Below are 20028 nucleotides of genomic sequence, written 5' to 3'. Positions count from 1 at the left end.
CCGGGACGGTGCTGCTGCTACGGTCGGAGGTTCGAATCCTGTCTTGGGCATGGATGTGTGTGATGTCGTTAAGTTAATTAGGTTTAAGTAGTTCTAAGTCTAGGGGACTGATGACCTCAGATGTTAAGTCACATAGTGCTTAGGGCCATTTGAACCATTTTATTTCATTCGATGATTGGAATTTCACTAACTGATGGTAAATTTGACTATTCAATCTACGATGAGCGCTTAATAAGCAATGAAGCACACTTTTATCAGAGAGCAGGTCATTTTTATTCAGGATTCCAATGCACAATGTTATTCCTCACTCTTTCGGGTACATAAACCTATTTTTTGTCATAATCTCCGTTAATGCGACCGCCTTACGCCATCTTATCGGGAGGGACTAATGCCTGCAGGTTCCATTCTAATGGTGGACGTCGGAACCAACGTCATGCCGCATCAGTAACCAACCACCCCTTCATCCACTTACTGCTTCCCCGGGTGCATTCTTCTCTGGGCCAAACAGATGGAATTCGGAAGGTGCGAGATACGGGCTGTAGGGCGGATGAGGAAGAACAGTCCAGTAAAATTTTGTGAGCTCCTCTCGGGTGTGCAGACTTCTGTGTGGCCCTACGATGTCAATGAGAAGGAGAAGTTCATTCGTATTTTTGTGGATACGAACACACTGATGTCGTTTCTCCACTTTCCTGATGTAGTACAGCACACTTCATAGTTGATCGTTGCACCATGATGGAGAACATCATGCAAAATAGCCTCTTCACGAGTCCCAGAAGACCGTCGCCATGATTTTACCGTCGCCGCGATTTTACTGGCTGAGCGTGAGGCTATGAATTTTTTCTTCGTAGGTGACGTTGTGTAGTGCCAATGAAACCATGTTTCATCGCTTGTCACGATATTCATCAAAAAAATGTCATTGTCAGCTCGTTAACGAGCAAACAATTCCACACAGATGGTCGTTAATGGCGACGAGGCACCCAGCTGGCACACACCTTTGAGTATCCCAATTGGCGGACTAATGTGTCAGCGCTACCAACAGAGACGTCCAGTTGTGCTGCGAGATGCTTGATTGTCATCCGTTGATCAACTTGACTGAGAGTGTCCGCACGTTCCAATATTATAGAAATCACAGCTGTGTGTGACCAGCCGGCACATGTGAGATCCAACAGATTTTCGCGGATTTGTTGCGATGATGGCAGACACCTCGCCCAACGACTCAACGTGCTTTTGTCAATTGTCAGATCTCCGTAGACATTCTAGAAACTCCTATGAATGTCTGCGTCTCAATGACGGCTCTCTTGTGGAACACATCTCCGCTAAAGACGCCGGTCTGAAAGCTACGTATAGCGCTCCTACGTGTCGGAACTACATGAAACAATAGCGGCTGAAGCGATAATATTCCACAAAGTCCCACAACAAATTCCCCATATTTTCAATCGAAATTGGCCGAGAAAAGAAATGTTGCTGCATACTTGTTGAACGCTCCTCGTAAATCGATTTGCACTCATTATTTATTAAGACAATGTACACAACTACCATTTTAGTGTAAAATTGACCACTTTTCCAAATCGCCTCGATCAGATGAATTTGGTATAGGTGGTTTTAGAAAAAATTATGTGGACGTAGTAACCATCTGTTACGTTATACAGGGTGGTCCATTCATAGTGACCGGGCCAAATATCTCACAAAATTAGCATCAGACGAAAAAACTACAAAGAACGAAACTTGTCTAGCTTGAAGGGGGAATCCAGATGACGTTATGGTTGGCCCCCTAGATGGCGCTGCCATAGGTCAAGCGGATATCAACTGCGTTTTTTAAATAGGAACCCCAATTTTTATAACATATTCGTGTCGTACGTAAAGAAATATGAATCTTTTAGGTGGACCACTTTTTCGCTTTGTGATAGATGGCGCTGTAATAGTCGCAAACGTATAAGTACGTGGTACCACGCAACATTCTGCAGAGCGGACGGTGTTTGCTTCGTGATACATTACCCTTTTACCAATTGCGGAAAAGGTCGATATCGTGTTGATGTATGGCTATTGTGATCAAAATGCCCAATGGGCGTGTGCTATGTATGCTGCTCGGTATCCTGGACGACACCATGAAAGTGTCCGGACCGTTCGCCGGATAGTTACGTTATTTAAGGAAGCATGAAGTGTTCAGCCACATGTGAAACGTCAACCACGACCTGAACAAATGATGATGTCCCAGAGGATGTTTAGCTGCTGTCGCGGCTAATCCGCACATCAGTAACAGACAAATTGCGCGAGAATCGGGAATCTCACAACCGTCGGTGTTCAGAATGCTACGTCAACATCGATTGCTCCCGTACCGTAGTTCTATGCACCAGGAATTGCATGGCGACGACTTTGAACGTCGTGTACAGTTCTGCCACTGGGCACAAGAGAAATTACGGGACGATGACAGATTTTTGCACGTGTTCTATTCAGCGACGAAGCGTCATTTAGGAACAGCGGTAACGTAAAGTGGCATAATATGCTCTAGTGGGCAACGGAAAATCCACGATGGCTGCGACAAGTGGAACATCAGCGACCTCGGCGGGTTAATTTATGGTGCGGCATTATGGGAGGAAGGATAATTGATCCCCATTTTATCGATGCCAATCTAAATGGTGTAATGTATGCTGATTTCCTACGTAATGTGCTACCGATGTTACTACAAGATGTTTCACTGCATGACAGAATGGCGATATACTTCCAACAAGATGGATGTTCGGCACATAGCTCTCGTGCGCTTGAAGCGGTATTGAATAGCATTTATTTCATGACAGGTGGACTGGTCGTCGAAGCACCATACCATGGCCCGCACGTTCACCGGATCTGACGTCCCCGGATTTCCTTCTGTGGGGAAAGTTGAAGGATATTTGCTATCGTGATTCACCGACAACGCCTGACAACATGCGTCGGCGCATTGTCAATGCATGTGAGAACATTACGGAAGGCGAACTACTCGCTCTTGAGAGGAATGTCGTGACACGTACTGCCAAATGCATTGAGGTTGACGGACATCATTTTGAGCATTTATTATATTAATGTGGTATTTACAGGTAATCACGCTGTAATAGTATGCGTTCTCTGAAATGATAAGTTCACAAAGGTACATGTCTCACATTACAACAACAGAAATAATATGTTGAAACGGACCTACGTTCTGTATTTTAATTTAAAAAACCTACCTGTTACCAACTGTTCGTCTAAAATTGTGAGCCAGATGTTTGTGACTATTACAGCACCGTCTACCACAAAGCGAAAAAGTGGTCCAACTAAAACATTCATATTTATTTACGTACTACACGCATATGTAATTAAATGAGGGCTCTTATTAAAAAAAACAGTTTATATCCGTTTGACCTATGGCAACGCCATCTAGCGGGGCAACCATAGCGCCACGTGGTTTCCCCCTTAAAGCTAGACGAGCCTCGTTCTTTGTAGCTTTTTCGTTTAACGCTTATTTCGTGAGATATTTGGCCCGGTCACGATTAATGGACCACTGTGTATAGCGGCAGAAGGGGGACTAGTCCTCCCACGGGCATGGATTTGTATGTTGTTCTTATCATAAGTAGTGTGTAAGTCTAGGGACCGATGACGACAGCAGTTTGGTCCCTTAGGAACTCACACACATCTGAATATTTGAACGAAATGGAAGGGTTATACTTCGTACCTACGGAAACAGCGTATGACGACGCTGCGTACTCGTAGAGTTGCCACGTCGTAGTGCAGAGCTGTAGGCAGGGTGCGGCGTGGGCCCGGGGCTGGAGGCCGCGTCCTTGCCACTGGCGTATATTTAGCCGCGCTCCGCGGCCCAAGGCGAGGACCTCGCCCCGGCGAGGCGCGGCAGAGCACAGCGCATCCCGGCCCGCCCAGGTCGCTCTAGAAACCTCCACAGCCGCGAGAACGTCTCCTTACGTCACCGGCCGAAAGCTCGGCAGTGCGACGTGGCAACTCTAGGTGTACGCAGCATCGTCACACGCTGTTTTCCGTGCCTAAGGGCTATAACCCTCCAATTTCGTCTAGTATACAACGTAACACACTGTTATTACATCTACCTAAGTCGAAGCGATTTGGTAAAGTGTACGAGGGTAAGTCAGTTACGCTACTGGCCATTAAAATTGCTACACCACGAAGATGACGTGCTACAGACGCGAAATTTAGCCGACAGGAAGAAGATGCTGTGATATGCAAATGATTAGCATTTCAGAGCATTCACATAAGGTTGGCGCCGGTGCCGACACCTACAACGTGCTGACATGAAGAAAGTTTCCAACCGTTTTCTCGTACACAAACAGCAGTTGAACGGCGTTGCCTGGTGAAACGTTGTTGTGATGCCTCGTATAAGGAGAAGAAATGCGTACCATCACGTTTCCGACTTTGATAAAGGTCGGATTGTAGCCTATCGCGATTGCGGTTTGTGGTATCGCGACATTGTTGCTCTCTTTGGTCGAGATCCAATGACTGTTAGCTTAATATGGAATCGGTGGGTTCAGGAGGGTAATACGGAACGCCGTGCTGGGTATCAACGGCCTCGTATCACTAGCAGTCGAGATGACAGGCATCTTATCCGCATGGCTGTAACGGATCGTGGGTCCCAGAGTCAACAGATGGGAACTTTGCAAGACAACAACTATCTCCACGAACAGTTCGACGACGTTTGCGGCATCATGGACTATCAGCTCGGAGACCGTGGCTGCGGTTACCCTTGACGCTGCATCACAGACAGGAGCGCCTGCGATGGTGTACACAAAGACGAACCTGAGTGCACAAATGGCAAATCGTCATTTTTTCGGATGACTCCAGGTGCTGTTCACAGTATCATGATGATCGCATCCGTGTTTGGCGACATCGCGGTGAACGCACATTGGAAGCGTGTATCGCCATACTGGCGTATGACCCGGCGTGATGGTATGGGATGCCATTGGTTACCCGTCTTGGTTACCTCTTGTTCGCATTAAGGGCACTTTGAACAATGCACGATATGTTTCAGATGTGTTACGATCCGTGGCTCTACCCTTCATGCGATCCCAGCGAAACCCTATATTTCTTCAGGACAATGCACGACCGCAAATTCTACAGCTCACCAATTGAAAACGGCTGCTCTCTGGTGGCAACTGGCTCGTCACAATACGCCAGTCTCTACTCTTGATGAACTGCGATATCGTGTTGAAGCTGCATGGGCAGCTGTACCTGTACACGCCATCCAAGCTGTGTTTCACTCAATGCCCAGGTGTATCAAGGCCGTTATTACGGCCCGAGGCCGTTGTTCTGGGTACTGATTTCTCAGGACCTATGCACCCAAATTGCGTGAAAATGTAATGTCAGTTCTACTATAATATATTTGTCCAATGAATACCCGTTTATTACCTGCATTTCTTCTTGGTGTAGCAATTTTAATGGCCAGTAGTGTATTACCCCCAAATTAGTTATAAAATTTTATTGTAATCAAGTAGGAAACTTACAGGAACATCATTTTTCGACATAATCTCTTTGCGTTTCAACTCACTTGGTCCGTAGTTGTACAAGCTTCCTGGTCCCCTCATAAAAGAAGGTTCTCGGTTGAGCTGCGAGATAGGAATGCACCGCTTCTTTCACTGCTTCTTTCGAGGCAAAATTACGGTCGCTTAATACCTGCTTGAGTGGATCAAACAAGTGATAGTCAGAAGGGCAAGATCGGGACTATATGGAGGATGACCCAGTACTTCAAATTTGAGTTTCTGGAGCGTTTCAGCGGTGTGGGCAGCAGTATGCGGATGGGTATTGTCGTGCAACAACACAACACTTTTTCACAGCAATACTCGGTGTTTGCTTCGAATTGCCGGCTTCAGCCAGGCAGTAAGCATCTCTCTGTAACATACACTGTTTACTGTTGTGCTCCTTTCCCCATAATGTTCTAGTTCTGGACCTTGTGAGTCCCAAAAATCCGTAAGCATCAGTTTTCCTGCGGACGGTTGGGTCTTCAACTTTTTCTTGCACGGCTGATTTGGACGTTTCCATTCCATACTCTGCTGTATACTCTCCGGCTCGTAATGATGGATCCATGTTTCGTCACCAGTAACAATCCTGTCTAAGAAGTTGTCCCCTTTGTTACCATAGCGATCCAAATGTTTTTTGCAGATGTGCAAGCGCGTTTTTTCGTGCAACTTGTTTTGGGACCCATCTTGCAAAACTTTATGAAACCCAAATCTGTTGTGGATGATTTCGTAGGCAGAACCGTGACTAATTTGCAGACGATGTGCCACTTCGTCAATAGTTAATCGTCTGTCTGAGAGAATCATTTCAGGTGAACGCTCGAAGGTTTCTTCATTGTGGCGGTAAACGGTCGTCGGCTCTTTCATCGTGCCTAAGACTTGTGTGACGATTTCGGAGTTTCTCAATCTATTCGTAGACACTCCGTGGTGGCAAAGCACTGTTCCCGTACTGTACCGAAAGTCTTCGATGCATTTCGGTCCCTGATACGCCTTCCGACCACAAAAAACGAATCACTGAACGTTACTCTTCTTTGGTGCAAATACACAGCAGAGCATCCATGATTAACAGCATAGCAGCGATAATGAAACTAACCTAACGGCTTGAAAATTGCAGAGATATGACAACGAATAAACAAAGAAAGCGTCGTTAACGTAAAACGACAGTAGTACCAAAATAAACAAAATAAACAAAAATTACCCTCGTACACTTACTCACCAAGAGTGGCAGTTGTGTACATTGTCTTAATAAACAATGAGTGCAGATCGATTTACGAGGGACGTTCAACAAGTATGCAACAACATTTTGTTCTCGGCCAGTTTCGATTGAAATAAATGCGTCATTTCTTGTGGAACATGTGGAATATTCCCGCTTCAGCCGCTATTGTTACATGAAGTTTCGATACGTGGCGGCATTACACGTAGCTTTCAAACTGGCGTCTGTAACGCAGGTGCCTTCCAAGCACAGAGCCGCCATTGCATTTCTTATGGAGGAAAACCAAAGCAGGTAGACATTCATAGGAGCTTCTAGAATGTCTACGGTGATCTGAGAGTGAACATAAGCACCTGAGTCGTCATCGCAACAAGGTCTTGAATCTGTCAGACCTCAGTCGTGGCGGTTGACCGCACACAGCTATGACTCCTGCAATGTTGGAACAGGCTGACACTCTCAGTCAAGCTGATCGACAGATCACAATCAAATATCGCTGCACAACGGACGTCCCTGTAGGTACTGCTGACACATTACTCCGCCAGCTGGGATACTCAAAGGTGTGTGAGCGACGTGTCCCTCGCCGCCGTTAAGATCGTAAAGAGTAACGAAGAACCATCTGTGCGGAATTGTTTGCGCGTTACGGGCTGACTGTGAAAATTTTTTGTTAAATATCGCGAAGGCGATGAAACATTGGTTCTTCACTTCGAACCAGAAACATAACGGCAGTCCGTGGACTTGCGCCACACAAACTCTCCTGCGAAGAAAAAGTTCTCCGCTCCCTCAACCGGTAAAATCGTGGCGGGGTCTTCTGAGATTCTGAAGGGATTGATCTGTTTGATGTCCTCCTTTGTGGTGCAACGATCAACTATGACGTGTACTGCGCTTCCTCAGGAAATTGAAGAAACGATTTCAACATTTTCGTCGCCACAAAAATGCTAACGAACTTCTCCGTCTCATTCTCTGGCACTTGCGTAGCATCCCGTACAGTCAGGCTCCTTCGAGGAGACAGAGTAATGGGCCGTTTACAAATGGACATAAAAATAATGTTGCAACGTCCACCATTACAAGAGACTCTAAACAAATTGCTTCAGCTGTGCGACTGGATTCCTGATTTCCTGATTGGTTGCTTGATTTACGGGAGGGGACCAAACAACTAGGCCATCGAACCCAAGAAGAGGATGGGGAAGGAATCGGCCGTGCCCTTTCAAAGGAAACATCCCGGCATTTGCCTGAAGCGATTTAGGGAAATCACGGAAAACCTAAATCAGGATGGCCGGACGGGGCTTTGAACCGTCGACCTCCCGAACACGAGTCCAGTGTGCTAACCAATGCGTCACCTAGCTCGGTCGAGATTTTCTATCAGAAACGTCACGGCACGTAACAGTTGACGGAAAGTCATCGAATAAAACAGAATGATATGCAGCGTTCCATAAGTAAGGGTTAGGTCCTCCGCGCTTTCTAATATATGAAAACGGTTTAAGAGAAAATCTGACCTTTGCAGATGATGCTGTCATTTACCGTCTAGTAAAGTCAACAGAAGATGAAAGCTAATTGGAAAGTGATTTAGACAAAATTTCTGTATGGTGCGAAATGTGCCGAAAGTCTCTAAATAAAGAAAAGTGTGAGGTCATCCACATGAGTACAAAAAGAAATCCATTAAAGTTGCGTTATTCAATAAATAACACAATTTAACTAAATAAATAGGAATTACAATTACGACCAACTTAAATTGTGAAGCTCACGTAGCTAATGTTGTGGGGCAGAAAGAGAAAAGAGAAGATCCAACAGGTTTCTTGTCCCTCCTCTGGTACAGTACGACTGCGGGATCCTTACGACATAAGAATGACGGAGGACATCGAAAAAGGCAAAAGAATGGCAGCTGTTTTTGTATTATCCCGAAAATGTGGGTAGAGTGTGACGGATACGATAAGACAGCTTGGGTGACAGTCATTAGAACAAAGGCGTTTTTCCTTGTGGCGAGATCTTATCACGAAATCCAATCAGCAATTTTCTGCTTACAGTGTCAGAATATTTTGTTGTCTCCAGCGTCAATAGGAAAAATGATCGTCGTAAAAAAATAACAAAAACCAGTGCTCATACAGAAAGATTTAGGTTTTCATTTTTCCCAGGGGTGGTTAGAGGGGAAAACGGTAAAGAAATAGTTTGAAGGTGGTTCGAAGAACACTCTGCTAGACACCTAAGTGTGAATTGCAGCAAAATCATGAAAATGAAATACAAATTTTCAGGGGTGACGGGGAAGAGCAGATCAACTCAGAATAGAAAACAACAGATCAGAGGATCGCACAGACTCGCATTCACCATTGTTCTGGAATCTTATAGGACCTGGGGGCCAGTGCACGGACATCAACTTCCTCAACGATCACGGTGAAATTTAACATATTATAATTATAATAACAATAGTAACGTAGTGTAACATGTTTATAATCATGGAGTTTGACACTAATTTGCTATATTTCTGAACATTTACAGCAAGAAGCCAGTCTTTTGATTCTTGTGTGTTGAGTCAGATTACAATTTACTGAAGTCTAAGGGGTCGTGTCGAGGAACCGATGTGGAAGTAAATAGGATACTGAAGTACTCAGCTATCATGAGACGCGTTCGAAGTTCGCTATGGATGTGAATACTGCGATAAGGGATACCAGAGCACGCAGTTCAGATGAAGACGAGTGGACATCTCTAAAATGATCAGCCACAGATGTTGGACAGAGAAACATAAGTACTAGGAAGTTAAATGCGAAAGAACCTTGAGTAACAGAAGAATGACTTCAGTTCATCGACGGAAGAAGGAAGTACGAAAATGTTCAGGCAAAGACAGGAATACACAAATGTAAATCACTGAGGAGTCAAATAAATAAGACGTTCATGGAAACCAAGGGGAAATGACACCAGGAAATACGTGAAGGAATGGAAAACGGAATGATCGTGGGAAGGACTCATTCAGCGTACAGAAAAGTCAAAACATCCTTAGATGAAATTAAAAGTAAGTGTGGCAACATTAAGAGCGTAATGGGAATTCCACTGTTAATTGCAGAGGAGATGACGGATAGGTGGAAAGAATACACTGAAGGTCTCTATGAGGGTTAGACTGGTTTGTTGACGTGATTGAAGAAAAAATTGGAGCCGATATGGAAGAAATAAGTGATTCAGTATTAGAGTTTAAAATATCTTTGGAAGACTCGAGATTAAATAAGCAAGAAGGGATAGGTAACATTCTGTCGGACTTCCTAAGATCATTAGGGGAAGTCACAACAAAACGATTATTCACGCCAGTGTGTAGACTGTATAAGATTGGCAATATACCATCGGACTATAGGAAAAGCATCCTCTATACAATTCTCAACGTTGAAAGAGCCGACAAGTGCCAGAAGTACCATACAATCAGCTTAACAGCTCATGCATCGAAATTGCTCAGAATAGAATGTACAGAAGAATGGAAAAGAAAGTCGAGGCTCTGTTAGATGACGATCGATTTGGTTATAGAAAAGGTAAAGGCACCATAGAGGCAGTTCCCATGTTGTGGTTGATAATGGAAGCAAGACTGAAGACAAGTCAAGAGACGTTCACAGGATTTGTCGAGCAGCAAAAAGCGTTAGAAAATGTAATATGGTGCAAAGTGTCCGAAATCCTGAGAAAATTAAGGATAAGCTATAGGACAATATGAGTAATACAAGAACCAAGAGGGAACAATAAGAATGGAAGAGCAAGAACGAAGTGAACGGATTCAAAAGGGATGCAGTCTTTCGCTCGTGCTGTTGAATCTAAACATCAAACCAGCAACGACGGTAATAAAAGAAAGATTCAAAAGTGGGATTGAAATTTGGCGACAAAGATAAGATTCGGTGATGTCATAGCTATACTCAATGAAGGTGAAGAAGAATTACAGGATCTCTTGAATGGAATGAATATTTCAATGAGTACAGAATAAGGACTGAGAGTAAAGTGAAGAGAGGCGAAAGTAATGAGATGTAGCAGAAATGAAAACAGCAAGTAACTAAACATCAAAGTTGGTAGTCACGAAGTAGACGAAGTTAAGGAAGTCTTCTACTTTGGAAGCAAAATAACCAACGACAAACGAAACAAGGAGAGTATAAAGAGCATTCTAGCAGAAGCAAAGAGGGCATTCCAGGCTAAGTCTGCTAGTATCGAACATAGTTCTTAATTTGAGAAAAAGATTTTTGAGAATTTTCATTTGGAAAATAACATTGTATGCTAGTTAATCATGGACTACGGGAAACTGGATCAGAAGAGAATCGAAGCATTTGAGGTGTGGTGCTACAGAAGGGTGCTGAAAAGTGGGTGGACTGGTAAGGTAAGGAATGGGGGTGGTCTCCCGCATAATTGGCAATGGAAGGAACATTGGAAAGCAGTGACAAAAAGAAGGAGCAGGACGATGGAGCGGATGTTTAAGACGTTAGGGAATAGCTTCCATGATAATAGGGGGAGCTGTAGAGGATAAAACTAGAAAGAAACAGACTGGGACACATCCAATGAATAATTGATGACATAGGGTGCAAGTGTTACTCAGAGATGAAGATTCTGGAACAGACTAGGCATACTGACTTAACGACACCTTCACCCTCCTATAATATATTCTTATACAGAGCTTCCCATTTATCTTGACCACTCCAGTGAAGCAAAAGCTTCAGAAACACACTGAAACCATATCAACTTGACAACTCCTTATATTCCATAAATAAATTTCTGGCGTCTATGAGCGTGTGTTTGGGTAAGGAAGGGAGTGTATGAGCATAGTTAAGAGTCACTGTATATATAGAAAAATGTAACTTAACAGAAAAGCAAATGGTCAGCATTTTGCCCTGTTTTTCGCTAATAATGTGTAGTATAGTTGGAGAACTGATTTCTTCCACATCGTAGAGAGCAACGCCGCAGTTACGATCCGCAGAACTTGGGGATAACTAATTAACTATCATTTTAGGAGAATGCTGGAGATTTCTTATAAGGGACCTTTCATCGGCCGTTATTGGGATATACAAACTGAAATAGTTCTTGTACTGTATGTTATTACTAGAGACCGGATTATATGCATTTGCATGTCGGATATGCATTTGCATATTTGGCTCCTTTTCCGAATTATTGCATATTTTAACTAAAAATTAGTGATGATGCATATTTTCGGTCTATGTCTACAATATTTTAAAACTTTAGACGGGCGCTCTCTAGCTCGATTTAGCTTTGATGCCTTACAGACTGACAGCGACCTAGAACTGCGTGCAGTCGCTAACCGAGAGGCCACTGCTAGCGAAATCATTACAGGAGAGGGGCAGGAACAGGCAGACAGAGTCAGTGCTCATGCACCCACGAACCCGGTTAATCCACTCCGCTGTCATACCGTACGCATCGGCAACAATTACATTAAACTATGCAAGCTTTTAGTAGCACGTCCATTGTTTGAGTTTAGCTTTCTATTTACTTGTGCACAGCTGAAAGTGTTTACGACGTTTAGTGTGTAATGTGTTGTGCGCCATGTCGCCCGAAAAAAGAAACGTTGTTTCGTGATAGCTGACCATCCTGGAACATTTACATATGACGGAATTGTTTTATATTGTCGAGTTTGCGAGAAAAACGTTTCGTGCAAACGAAGTTTCAAATAGACCAGCATGTCAAGACAAGTCTTCATATCGTAGGAAAGCAGAAGAAGAAAGGACCACGACAACAACTTCTGACAACAGCAAGTTGCAGTAGCAGGGATTTGTCCAAATGTTGGTTTAACATGGACCTGTGTGAAGCATTCATTGCAGGCAGTATTATTCTTCACAAACTTACGAACCATATCCTCAAAGGCTTCCTGCGCAAACATTGTTTAAATCAAAATATACGCGATAAATCAACATTGCGTAAAAATTACATACCGACAATTAACGTAAATGTTCTGGAAGAAATACGCAGTGAACAAGAGCAGCATTATCTGGATTTCAGTTGACGAAACTACAGACACTTGTGGCCGTTACATTGCAAATTTAATTGTTGGTGCTTTATAAGAAGAGCCTTCTTCTTCCTACTTAGCGGCCTGCGAAAAACTTGAAAATGTAAATCATTCTACGATCGCCAGATTTTTGAACGATGGTACTAGAAAAATATTTTCAGAATTTTCTGCAGATGAAAGGAAGTTTGTGTCTATTTCAGATGCTGCGCCCTAGTTGATCAAAACAGGGAAAACTCTCCGAGTACTTTATCCCAGTTTGATTCATGTGACGTGCTTCGCTCATGAAGTACATCGCCTTGCTGAAGAAATACGTTCCACGTTTGTGAATGTCAATAAACTGATTTCGTCCACAGGGAAAGTGTTTCTAAAGGCGCCTGCTCGCATCAAGACCTACAAAGAAAAACCACCAAATGTGCCTTTACCTCCCGAACTAGAGCTAACTTGTTGGGCTACGTGGGTCGAAGATCTGTTGTTTTACAATGAACATTTCGAGGCCATTAGAGGGGTAGTAATCGACTTTGATAGTGCAGAGGCTTTGGCAGTTTGCCAGTGCAAGTAAGCTTTTAATGATTCCGGTATTAAGAAAGACAATGGTGTGATTAGCACTCATTTTTCCCATATACCTGCAAGTACTAAAACGCTTGAAACTCAAGGGTTGGCGTTGAATGAATCTATTCAGTTAATGAATAGAATTATTCTAGTGAACTCCTCATTGCCGGAGGTATTCCCAAGAAAACTTAAAGAAAAGTTTCAAAACACTTTAAGCAATAATCCAGGGTTTGACCTGTTGTGCCAAATTGATAGTTTCATTGATGGGACGGTTGAACTTTATCAGCAACAGTAAGAGCCAACACAGGTCCCAAATTCAAATAATGCCCAGTTACCTCAGTCGATGTAAATCGGTCCTTTTCAGGTAATAAAATGTTTTCAGTGATCAAAGACACAATCTTACTACCGAACATTTGGAACAGTACTTGCTCGTTTATGTTTACAATAGCAGAAAAATGTAAAATAAACTGTAAATGATGCTTTGCCCCAATAGTATTAATTAAAATTAATGCTTTTCAAAAAACTAATGATTATATGTTGTTTTTAAAATAAAATATTACGGAGTGTTTGAGCGTGCTACTCTGCGTGCGATATATCTCGAAGTCGGTCCTGTATGTATCAATTGTGTCCCTACGACTCACTTGCATCTCATCCACCTTTTACCAATAACAATAGTAGAGAAGGAACAACATTGAAACACGGTATGAGTCCTCCTTTTGCAAATTTTTAGAAAATATTCCTAGAAAGGCCCCCTTCTTAATCTATACCAGACAGTATTCCGAAAATGGTATCAGCGTTCTAAATGTACTGATTTTTCGCTTGGCCGGCGCTTTTCCTAGTAATTGACATGCACAGTTTCGACTTTGAGATATTTTGCACGCAGTAACTACCATGTTTATTTATTATTTCATCTTGCATATTTAGACAGTTTTCGTGCATTTTAAAGCATTTTTCATTCATATTTTCTTGCGTCGTTTAACGTTTTTACGATGCATACAATGCGGTCTCTAGTTATTACTATTACTGTTATTGTTCGATCCAGTGTTACTTTCATTCAGGATTTTTAAAGTTTGTTGCCTGATTTGTCTACTCTCCTTATCCTAAAATACATTTCCGGTGTGCTATAGTTATTTCTGTTGCGTTGTGTCGCTGTCACTGACTTCCATTTGAATAAACCATAAACATCATTGTTCCTAGGCTGCACGTCGGTATCGCGCTCACTTGGCGAATCGCCTGGACGGGCTGCGAGATGCGTGTCGTGATAGATGGGGCACCTGCTCCCTGAAGGACGGCCACGGTGTATTCTTAGGCAGAGCCTCTTGTTGCTACCTGCAGACAGCGTAGAGGTCGCGGCGAGATGAATAGCTGTGCCAACTGCAGTTCTTTTCTGCTGTCAGCTGTATGCAGCCGTATATCTGATTATGTACGGGCAGGTTCAGCTGACAAAGCGCGTCCACTCATTGCGTAGGACTTAATACATGTGCATTCTCAGCTGCTCACAGGCCATGCTTTTCCTTTTCCTCTCGCTGGTAGTTCAGTCAGGTGGGTAGTTTAAACGAAGTAGAACGAGCGGGAAACAGGAAACGGTAATATACTATTTCATCTACAAAATCAACGTTGTTTTTAGAAACGTTCTGGGTGCTGGGGTATCGAAAACGGGATGGTGCGGTAGCTAAAGCACTAGACTCGGTGGGCAGAGAAGTGGGTGAAGTAATAATTTTAAAAGTCTACACTGTAATGAATGTAACAGGCGAAATACCCTCAGACTTCAAGAAGAATATAATAATTCCAATCCCAAAGAAAGCAGGTGTTGACAGATGTAAAAATTACCGAACTATCAGTTTAATAAGCCACAGCTGCAAAATACTAACACGAATTATTCTGGATTCCTTAGAAATGTTGGAACACGTGAGGCAATACTGATCCTAAGACTCATCTTATAAGCTAGATTAAGGAAGGGCAAACCTACGATTCTAGCATTTGTAGACTTAGAAAAAGCTTTTGACAATGTTGACTGGAACAGTCTCTTTCAAATTATGAAGGTGGCAGGGGTAAAATACAGGGAGCGAAAGGCTATTTACAATTTGTACTGAAACTAGATGGCGTTATAAGAGTCGAGGGACATGAAAGGGAAGCAGTGGTTGGGAAGGGAGTAAGACAGGGTTGTAGCCTCTCGCCGATGTTATTCAACCTGTATATTGAGCAAGGAGTAAAGGAAACAAAAGAAAAATACGGAGTAGGTATTAAAATCCATGGAGAAGAAATAAAAACGTTGAGGTTCGCCGATGACATTATAATTCTGTCAGAGACAGCAAAGGACTTGGAAGAGCAGTTGAATGGAATGGACAGTGTCTTGAAAGGAGGACATAAGATGAACATCAACAAAAGCATAACGAGGATAATGGAATGTAGTCGAATTAAGTCGGGTGATGCTGAGGGAATTAGATTAGGAAATCAGACACTTAAAGTAGTAAAGGAGTTTTGCTATTTGGGGAGCAAAATAACTGATCATGGTCGAAGTAGAGAGGATATAAAATGTAGACTGGCTATGGCAAGGAAAGCGTTTCTAAACAAGAGAAATTTTTTAACATCGAGTATAGATTTAAGTGTCAGGAAGTCATTTCTGAAAGTATTTGTATGGAGTGTAGCCATGTATGGAAGTGAAACATGGACGATAAATAGTTTGGACAAGAAGAGAATAGAAGCTTTTGAAATGTGGTGCTACAGAAGAATGCTGAAGATTAGATGGGTAGATCACGTAACTAATGAGGAAGTATTGAATAGTATTGGGGAGAAGAGAAGTTTGTGGCACAACTTGACTAGAAGAAGGGATCGGTTGGTAGGACATGTTCTGAGGCATCAAGGGATCACCAATTTAGTATTGGAGGGCAGCGTGGAGGGTAAAAATCGTAGAGGGAGACCAAGAGATGAATACACTAAGCAGATTCAGAAGGATGTAGGTTGCAGAAGTTTGCACAGAATATAGTAGCATGGAGAGCTGCATCAAACCAGTCTCAGGACTGAAGACCACAACAACAAACACAACACTGTAATCCAGATTCAGGTTTCCGTAGTTTCCCTAAGACGCTATAAGAGAATGCCTGAAATATTAAATTGCATGAAAAATGAAAAAATAGTAGCCATTTTTTCACAAAGAGTGAGTACATAATGCTCTCACATTGTGCCATAATCACAAATTTCCTCCGAACATTGATGCCAAAAACTATTGAACATTAAAAATTAAAAAAGGACGCAACAACGCAGTAACTAAGACCGTCTCTTTCAGTGAGTTGCACGGTACGTGCACCAAAGATTATTATCAGTGAATGTGTCATAATCTCAACTTCCTTGTTTAGTATTTTGTTGTAGGTATGCTTTCTCGAAGATTATGTGATTATGCTTGCAGCGTCATTGACACGTTTTCGTGCTAATTTTAATTTTTATGGTGAACATTCCAGCGTCCACCTGCAGGTAAGCCATGCCTGACGCAAATTTTTTGTCTATAACTTTCAACGATAAATCAGGTCATAGATGTTATATTACTGCCAAATTCTTGACTGAGTTGTAGTTAGGTTTCTTCAGACGGTTAACTTGAAACTGTAATCATAGTTTCTTCACAAATGAAACAGATGATGATGTTTGGTTTGTGGGGCGCTCAACTGCTCGATCATCAGCGCCCTTACAAATTCACAAGTTTTACACAACCCAGTTTTCTTACACAATCCAATCTAGCCACTATCACGAACAATGATGATGAAATGATAAGGACAACACAAACACCCAGTCCCCGGGCAGAGAAAATCCCCCACCGAGAATCGAACCCGGGATCCTGGGATCTGGAGGCAGTAACGGTAGCCACTAGATCACAAACGGCAGACAAGTGAAACGGAGCTGCTTTATGTAAGGACATTGGATTATTAAAAACAGTGCCATGTTCTATTAAGAGATAAAAAACGTTAAATTTAATACAGCTAAAAAATGTACTGGTGAAATAATGTTGCAAAGTTAACAAATGCGTTCAGTCGGAGATAAACGAACACAGCGTGGGTTTGAGCATATTGTTTCAATTTGTTTTTCTCGTTCTCTCTCATGGGAAATTTTATTTAAATAGTGCTGTTTATCATGTGTGTGTGTGTGTGTGTGTGTGTGTGTGTGTGTGTGTGTGTGTAGAGGTGGAGGGAGTGCGGCGTGCGACATGGAGAGAAGAAAGAGGAAGAGAAGGGGGGAGAAAGAGAGAGAGGAAGAGAGGGAGAGAGGAAAAGAGAGAGAGAGACTAAAAATCGTTCAAATGGCTCTGAGCACTATGGGCCGTAACATCTGTGGTCATCAGTCCCCTAGAACTTAGAACTACTTAAACCTAACTAACCTAAGGACATCACACACATGCATGCCCGAGGCAGGATTCGAACCTGCGACCGCAGCAGTCAGAGAGAGATTGAAAGAATGTGTGAGAGAGAGGGGAGGGAGAGAGAGAGAGAGTGGTGGGAGAGGGGTGGAGAGAGGGGGAGGAGGAGGGGAGGTGCATTATGCTAACAGTGACAGTGCTGTGTTTTGTTATACATGTGATTCAAATGCTTTCTTGCTGCGGCGAGGCTTATGTTCCATTAAATTTGCCACTTTTGGCAGCATTGTTAATTCCTAATGTGAAATCCTTGGATAGTTCAATTTACAGAAATTGTATGTTACCTAAATACGACTCGAAAACCAGTCTGTGGGCACCGAATGGAATGTTTCTAGTTGTGTTACTGTTCACCTATGTAATCAAAACTTCCAAGCTGCATCTATTCACGTACTAAACAAGTTATCGCCTTCTGACTGACTGCCGGCCACTGTCACAGGTTCCTCACTAAAATTCCTATACGTAACTCGTCCATGCGTTGTTAATAGAAATTATGAACCTGATGATGGATGTACACTCCTGGAAATGGAAAAAAGAACACATTGACACCGGTGTGTCAGACCCACCATACTTGCTCCGGACACTGCGATAGGGCTGTACAAGCAATGATCACACGCACGGCACAGCGGGCACACCAGGAACCGCGGTGTTGGCCGTCGAATGATGCTAGCTGCGCAGCATTTGTGCACCGCCGCCGTCAGTGTCAGCCAGTTTGCCGTGGCATACGGAGCTCCATCGCAGTCTTTAACACTGGTAGCATGCCGCGACAGCGTGGACGTGAACCGTATGTGCAGTTGACGGACTCTGAGCGAGGGCGTATAGTGGGCATGCGGGAGGCCGGGTGGACGTACCGCCGAATTGCTCAACACGTGGGGCGTGAGGTCTCCACAGTACATCGATGTTGTCGCCAGTGGTCGGCGGAAGGTGCACGTGCCCGTCGACCTGGGACCGGACCGCAGCGACGCACGGATGCACGCCAAGACCGTAGGATCCTACGCAGTGCCGTAGGGGACCGCACCGCCACTTCCCAGCAAATTAGGGACACTGTTGCTCCTGGGGTATCGGCGAGGACCATTCGCAACCGTCTCCATGAAGCTGGGCTACGGTCCCGCACACCGTTAGGCCGTCTTCCGCTCACGCCCCAACATCGTGCAGCCCGCCTCCAGTGGTGTCGCGACAGGCGTGAATGGAGGGACGAATGGAGACGTGTCGTCTTCAGCGATGAGAGTCGCTTCTGCCTTGGTCGTATGCGTGTATGGCGCCGTGCAGGTGAGCGCCACAATCAGGACTGCATACGACCGAGGCACACAGGGCCAACACCCGGCATCATGGTGTGGGGAGCGATCTCCTACAATGGCCGTACACCTCTGGTGATCGTCGAGGGGACACTGAATAGTGCACGGTACATTCAAACCCTCATCGAACCCATCGTTCTACCATTCCTAGACCGGCAAGGGAACTTGCTGTTCCAACAGGACAATGCACGTCAGCAGTATCCCGTGCCACCCAACGTGCTCTAGAAAGTGTAAGTCAACTACCCTGGTCAGCAAGATCTCCGGATCTGTCCCCCATCGAGCATGTTTGGGACTGGATGAAGCGTCGTCTCACGCGGTCTGTACGTCCAGCACGAACACTGGTCCAACTGAGGCGCCAGGTGGAAATGGCATGGCAAGCCGTTCCACAGGACTACATCCAGCATCTCTACGATGGGAGAATAGCAGCCTGCATTGCTGCGAAAGGTGGATATACACTGTACTAATGCCGACATTGTGCATGCTCTGTTGCCTGTGTCTAAGTGCCTGTGGTTCTGTCAGTGTGATCATGTGATGTATCTGACCCCAGGAATGTGTCAATAAAGTTTCCCCTTCCTGGGACAATGAATTCACGGTGCTCTTATTGCAATTTCCAGGAGTGTATAATCCTCAGAAAAGTGTGACGTGAGGGACTAAATAATTATTTTTTAAAAAAATCTATTTTTAATATACTATGTTTTTAAATAGGTTGCCGGCCGTTGTGACCGAGCGGTTCTAGGCGCTTCAGTCCGGAACCGCGCTGCTATTACGGTCGCAGGTTCGAATCCTGGCTCTGGCTCTGAGCACTATGGGACTCAACTTCTGAAGTCATCAGTCCCCTAGAACTTAGAACTACTTAAACCTAACTAACCTAAGTACATCACACAATCCCTGCTCGAGGCAGGATTCGAACCTGCGACCGTATTGGTGGCGCGGTTCCAGACTGTAGCGCCTAGAACCGCTCGGCCACCTAGGCCGCCTTCGAATCCTGCCTCGGGCATGGATGTGTGATGTACTTAGGTTAGTTAGGTTTAAGTAGTTCTAAGTCTAGGGGGCTGATGACCTCAGTTGTTAAGTCCCATTGTGCATAGAGCCAGTTATATAGGATAAAACGTATAAAATAATTT

Source organism: Schistocerca gregaria, chromosome 3, assembly GCF_023897955.1.
Source record: "Schistocerca gregaria isolate iqSchGreg1 chromosome 3, iqSchGreg1.2, whole genome shotgun sequence".
Taxonomy (NCBI): domain Eukaryota; kingdom Metazoa; phylum Arthropoda; class Insecta; order Orthoptera; family Acrididae; genus Schistocerca; species Schistocerca gregaria.
Note: the sequence above shows the minus strand (reverse complement) of the source record.